Below are 7,423 nucleotides of genomic sequence, written 5' to 3' on the forward strand. Positions count from 1 at the left end.
GACCATCATAAAGCCCCCACTTTCATCCAGGAGTAGATGTTAATGCCAGGGGATGATGTCTTTTATCTTAGATTTGGTTCTCGGTGGTTAGGAAGATAGCAGATGGGGATGTCAGAGAGACAGTGCACCTCTGTCCCTGGCCCCACTCCAAGGGAGAGTAAAGGGAAGCAAAGCTACTGTTTTGTATATACAGTCCTAACTAGTTTTCTCTCGGTTGAAGGATAACATCAAACATGGTACCAGTGAAGCCTGAAAGATATAGTCATTAGTTTTTACTCTTTCTCTCTCCCTTGAATCCTTTACTCTGAAAATGAATCTACCACTGGGATATTAGGGAGAGAGAAATACTTAAGTAGCAGACAGACATGAATGAGATTAATATCCATAGCTCATGGCTTTACTCTGTTAGGTGGCCTTGTGTGAAGAGGGTTCATACACCTGGAATTTGAAATCCTAAGAGATGGGGCAAGAAAGGTTAACTGCAAATCAATGGAGTATATTTCAAAGAAGGATTATGATGTATTAGTGAGAAATCACATTATGTCCCTCCTTAAAGGACCAACCTGAAGCTTACGCTAATCAAGTGGTGATAACAGGTTATGTTTCCATTAGGGAAAGGGTAGGAGAAGTATAAGATTAAGGGCTTCACAGAAAAGTTCACAAAGAGAAGGACACCCTGAGTTTGTAGAATTTGGATCGTGGCAGCACCATTTACACCTGTACTATCCTAACTGTTGGCAAGATTTGTGCTATGCTCTTTCTGTTGGGACTTTGGACATCTAAACATGGCAGAGGTTGGGGACTGAATGGTCTCACAGGGAGTTTCCTCAGCTACAGATACTCTTTGGCCTTGAATTTCCTGTAGTCAACTTGTCAGAGCAGTTTCAGAAGTGAGTCTCTGAAGCTAATAAATTATGACACACATTGGACCCTCCCTTTCTATTCCATTCTTTTCCTTAATAGCTTCAAACTAATTTCAAAAGAAAGCAGGGGAGGAGTTACACTTACAGCCTGGACTTCACCCTATTAGACCTTCAGTGTAGTCTGATGTTGTCTGGTGAGCAGACGAAGACAAAATGGTCCAGGAAAGCCCTGCTAGCTCTCTTATGCCAGGATCTAGAATTCTAAGACATTGTGATCCGTTGACCCAGTTGCCTTATGGGAAATCCCATGAGAGATTAGTTCTCTAAAAGAGCCAATTGTTTCTTTCTCTGTGTGGGAATAGCAGTAAATGTAGTCAAGATAGCAAATGTGTCGCTGTGACCAAAAGTCCCAAGCATTCTTGCCCTCTTGATAGTCAAGGCTGTCTTTGTAACAGTGTTTCTCACTGCCTGAAGTAGTTAAGGATTAGTGTTAAATTGAGGACTGATAAAACAGATCAGTCAACAAGGCATTGTTAGAAAGTGTAAGTGGATGGAGGGAGATAAGAACTCATGACTTCTGTAGGTTGATAATTTGAGGAGGAGCTTAAAGTCAGAAAGATGGTCAATTGTCAGTTTTCTTTGTCATGACTGCCCTTCATTTTGGCTTATTTTTTAAAACACAAGGTCTTTCTATACTAGTGTCCAAATAACACAGTTGTAACATTCATTGACCTGTTAAATAAATTACCTCTGAAATTTGTAGAAAATGCAGGGTTTTTTTCAAAAATTCAAAAGAAACAATAAACTCTCCTCCCCACCAACCACTCCTATCCCAAATGAGTATTATGGTATAATAAATGTTTCAGCTGAAAGTAAAGTTACTCTGACTGAAATGTGCATATTGTGTGTATGTGAGGGGATTGGGGAAGGTGACTGCCTGTTCTAGGACTCCTTGAAGCTGACTTTAAAAATTCCTTGCCCAGTAAATACGACATTAAACTGAGAAACAGGAAAACTGAGAAATAGGGTTTTGGTTTTGGCCCTGTTACTAACTCATTAACAGACTTTGGCAAGTCACTTGGCCTCTCTGAGCTTCATTGCCTCATCTCTTGCATGAATGCATAATTATTTTCCCTAGAAGTTTTGCTGTAAGGATGACATGCCACTAAGTGCTTTGCAAAGGAAAAGATTGCAAGGATGCTTTTTACCTTAATCGTATAGTCCCTCTTGACACAACCCCTGCAAAGTAAGTATAGTTGGTGGAAACTAATGTTGCAATTGAGTGATTGAAAATTTCAAACATTTTAAAAAATTTAAAAAATTTAAGTGCTCACTGCTTTAAAAATTATCTAGGAAACACTTTCGTTTCATGCTGTGAGCTTGGTGTAAGGAATTGAAAAATACATTGTAACCCTTGACTTCAAACTCATATAATTGTGAGGGAAACAGACCAAAAAAAAAAAAAAAACCATTATGTAATCTTCCAAGTACACATAGAGCTATATACAATGCATTATTGGAGAACCCAAATCTGTCTGGGCGTTGGGATAACATGGGTTTGAGAAGGTTTCACAGAAAATATGATATCTGGTTAGAGTCTTGGCAGATGAGTAGAGATACTTCAGATGGAAGAGGTCAGAGGAGGGCATTTAAAGGCTAGGGAACAGCATATACAAAGGCACAGAGCATTAGACAGGATGAGTTAGTGGGTTCAGGGATCTGTGGGTAAATCAGCTTGTTCAAATGCAGCATGAATTTAGGGGAGCAAGGAGAGTAATGTGGAAAGAGGCTGAAGGCACTGGCATGGGCCACAGTAGAAAATCTCTTGGAGGTCAATTTAAGGAATGTGGCCTTTTTTTGTGAAGATAATAGGGAGCTATTGAAGAATGAAGAGCAAGAAAGTGTTTCTCTAATATTTCTGGTTTAGAAAGGTCAAATGGACACTAGTGTGAAAAGGATAGGAAATCATAATGGAATCAAAAACTGAGCCAAAATGAGACCAGGGAGGTTGGAGAAAGAGGGACAGATTTCAGAAATATTTGAAAGGTGGACTCAGCAGTACTTGATTGATTGATTTGATCTGAGGGTTGTGGAAGAAGTTGTCAAGGCTCATTCCCAAGTTTCTGGCTTAGGTGACTGGGTAGATAAGTGCCACTCACAAAGATTGGGAAGAATGGAGGAGGAAATTTGAAGGAGACTGTGAATTGCTTGGCTCTTGACTTACTGAGTTTGAGGTCCTTATGGGCACCTGGCTCAGAATGTTCAACAGAAAATTGGAAAATAGGACTAAAGCTGTGGAGATTCGGAAAAGATGGTAGAAATTTGAGAATCATCAGCATATACGTTATCACAGCCTGGAAATAGTTGAGAACAGCTAAGCGGTAGGTGTGCAATGAGGAGGGGGTGAAAGCCAAAGATGAAATACTGGAGAATGAGAACAGCAAGAAGTAATTACTAGAGGCCCAAGAGAATAAACAGGAAAATGAAAGCCAAGGGAGAAGAGAATTTCAAAGAAGGTGTGACAGCTCTGGTAGATGTTACAAGAAGTTATGAAAGATTAGGATAGAGAAGTGTTGACTTGAGACGGCAAATAGGGAGGGGGTGTGAGGAACCTGAGGTAGAGTGAGGGTGGAGAAGGCAGAGACTAGATTGCAGTGTGTTGAGGAGTAATGGTAGTGTGATGTGTGCAAACATCTAATAATGACATCCCTTTAGTAAACTTGATGATGAATGGAAGGAGGGCAATAAATTAATAGCTAGAGACAACTTCAGGGTCAAATGGAGGGTAGTTTTTACTTTTATTTTTAATTTTGAATGAGAGAGACATTCCCTCTCTGCCCTCTTCCTCTCTCCCTTCCATCTTCCTCCTCCTCCCCTTCTCCTTCTCTCTCTGAAACCTAAGGTTCAGAGAGATCCAGCCATTTGCCATGGTTACATGTTTTATAAGCATTGTATATGCCAGCAGGAAGAACCCATGACAGTGGAGAGACTGAAAATATAAGAGAGATTATTTTCAGTTGACCTTTTTTGTGAGTGTGGACTCAACAAAATGAGATATGCAAAAATGGCAATCTGAAGTTCCAACCAGGTCCCTGTACTGAAAATGTGATAAACTATGATATGACCAGACTATGACTGGTCAGGTCATATAATAGCTAATCTTCATTGAGCAGTTACTATGTGCAAAGTACTAAGTTAAGCGCACTTTACCTACATTAATACATTTAATTGCCACAACAACCCTATGAGGTAGGTATTGCAATCACTTTTGTTGAACAGACGTGAATATCTGAATCAGAGAAAGATTCAATGATTTTCTCAAGGCCACATAGTTGTTGTGTGCTGGCTCTTTCAGAGCCTTCAAATGACTCCTTAGAGGAGGAAACTGATTCCTAGGGTGGTGGTTTAGTCACTAAGTCATGTCTGACTCTTGTGACCCCATGGACGGTAGCCTGCCAGGCTCCTCTGTCCTTGGGATTCTCCAGGCAGGAATGCTGGAATGGGTTGCCATTTCCTTCTCCAGGGGATCTTTGCGACCCAGGGACTGAACCCGGGTCTCCTGCATTGCAGGCAGATGCTTTACAGAGCTGCGAGGGATGCCAAGGGAGATGAAGTCATTTGTCCCAAGAACTCATATCTAGTGAGTTGTAATTCAAGCCCCGGCTCTGTCTGGTACCAAAACCATGCTCTTAATCACTACACTGTCATGAATGGAAGCTATGAAAATAGAGACTATGTGTACATTTTTCTAGATCCAGCTCTGTAAGGCAAAATGTTCCCTGAACTTAATAGTAAAAATTGCCCTCATTCCAGGGAGCTGATGGCGAGAGCACGTACTTCCTTGGTAATACACCACACAGTATGATGTAGCCAGGGCATATGCAGAAAGCCTCATGGTGAAAGGAGAGACTGAGAAAGGCAGAACTACTCAGGTGGGACAGCAATAGCTGAGTTCTCAAGTGACTTTTTCAGGTGACTTCTTGATAGGAGCTGTACTTTGTTCTTCCATGAAGAGAATGCTCTGTGAGCAAGAAAGCCTCTGGTTCAGATGGCCTTGCTTCTCCTGGCCTAAGATTTGATAACGAGATGTTCTGATGCCACCAGTCCAAATTTGTAGATTGCAAACTCTATCCTAGATGCACATCTATCCTAGATGTATAATGAAGTGAGTGTGAAGCTGGGAAGAAGAGGCTAATTGCTATCCTTTCAAGGATGACTGGCTCTCTGGTAGAAACAGCATATTAAATGGGGTGAGGCAGATGGTTGTACTGCCAGAATCCCTGCTCCTATACTCGCTAATCACTGCCTGAGTTTTCATTTGGTGCTTGGTTTTTGAAACATAGCTTGATACTAGTTTTCTTATTTGGCATGTTAGTAATGTTTAATCAGATCATTATCATTCTTTATTCAGTAATGCCATTTACCAAATTTTGATGTCTTCTGTACTTAGGTTCTGTTATACCAAAGGACCAGTTTGAGTATGTGTGTGTGCATGCACGTGTGTGTGTGTGTAAACTTTATCTGATTTTATAAGTTCCCTTCCAAGTGTATTTTTCTGTAATCAATAGGTTAATGGAAAGCAAATCAATAGAAATGTGGTATATAATAGACCACATGAGAAGTCATGCTTTCATTCTACATATACATACCGAGTCTTCCTATGTACCAGAGTCTGTGTGGGTTAAATAGTTGTATAACATGTCCTCACAGAGCTTAATCTACATCTCTTCCATTGAGCAAGGGATAATACTATCTGGGTTCCAAATCCTTTGTTGGTTTCTATGTTTGCCTGATTATTCACCAACAAAGCAACCTAGGAAGATCTTTAATCCCAACACAGTGAAATGACAAGATATTAATAATAATTACAGCATTGATAATAGTGAACTGAGAATGGAGAGAGGCAAGTGGGGACACATATAAAGATTCCCAGGAGGCAATATGTTCTGGTCAAAGTTGGGATATTTACATGGCTCTATAAACTTGGCTCAGTGAAAAGGGAAAATAACGTTAAGAGTCAACATTTCATCTAGAAGTGTGTCAATTCTTTGGTGACAGGTGGGGGGAAAGGCTTATGAGAAAAAGTGAAAGGAATACATTTTATTCACTACCTTTCTTCCTGGGCTTCCCAGGTGGCTCAGTGGTTAAAAAAAAAAATCCACCTGCCAAGCAGGAGATACAAATTCAATCCCTGGGTCAGGAAGATCCCCCTGGAGAAGGAAATGGCAACCCACTTCAATATTCTTGTCTGGGAAATCCCATGGACAGAGGAGCATGGCGGGCTACAGTCTATGGGGTTGCAAAGAGTTGGACACTACTTAGCAACTGAAACAACAACAGCAACCTTTCTTCCACATAGAAAATTTTAAAAATATATATGACTGTGAAATTTGGAATAGCAAGAGGTCCTGCTTGCTAGTGGATTGAGGGGAAAGAGGAAAACAGACCACTGGCTTTTCAAAGAGCAGACCAAACTGAAGAGAAGATGAAGGTGCTGATAGCCTTAATAACAACAGGAAAAATAAAGCCCTTTTCTGGAAAAATATACGTATAAAATATTTAACTGACATTAAATATTAACAACGAATTAATGAAAACACAAAACACTTTATTTATGTAGGAAGTTTGTTCCCCTTTAGAAAATATGCTGTTTTAAAACTAAAAATTATTTCATACATGATCCAGGCAGAAAGTAGTGTGGATCTCTAGCAGTGAGTATTCTAAGAATGAGGGTAGATAGAAGTGATCTCCAAATGAGTCTCATTATTGTCTCCTGCCAATTCACTGTATGAAGGGTCAAAGTTCAAGAATTCTACGATTGAATGGATTGCTAAGTGTCAGACCCAGTGAGACCCAGCACCCCCCCTTGCCCCTATATTTGTGTGGGAAGGGTGAGGAAAATGAAAGCCATTTGCACCTGATTCTGACACCCTGTGTCTCCCTTCTCCACTTGCCAGCTCCGATGGGGAGGGACAGTACCTTCCACCTGGCATTGCCTCTGAGCAGCTTTGTGAACTCCTTTGGGCCATTATGTTGGTTGGTACTTTGGCTTCTTTGGCTCCCAGCACCAGCTGATGCCCTGAGCTGAGTCCCAGTTGGGCAGGCTCTATTGCTCAGTGCTGTAGCTGTCTCCAGGGCATTGTTCTTGAGACTTCCAACAGGGCAGATTTGTGCAGTTGGCCCATCTGGACAAGATCTATAACAAGTAGAGCTCTGTGCAATAGGCTCATCTCCATAGTCCACCCCCCACTACCCCCGCCTTCGGGCTGCAGTAGCCTGACACCCCAGCCTGACCATGGAGAGTATCAAAGAGATACTCTCTGCTCCTTTCAAAGGGGTATTGCTTGTGGCCTCTCATTGATTGGCACTACCTGGGCAGAAATGGGAAAACAGGGATTCTCTGCCCCCTCCTTTCTTAAGCCAGTCCTTTAGTTCGGAATCGCCTTGGCCACCATAATTAATATTTTCAATAAGATTAATTTCTGGTCCAGCTATCCTGGTCAGCCCAGAATGCTCGCCACAAAGCCAAGAGACAAGAGGAGTATCTCCACAAAGAGCAA

The sequence above is a fragment of the Bos indicus x Bos taurus genome, chromosome X (assembly GCF_003369695.1).
Source record: "Bos indicus x Bos taurus breed Angus x Brahman F1 hybrid chromosome X, Bos_hybrid_MaternalHap_v2.0, whole genome shotgun sequence".
Taxonomy (NCBI): Eukaryota; Metazoa; Chordata; class Mammalia; order Artiodactyla; family Bovidae; genus Bos; species Bos indicus x Bos taurus.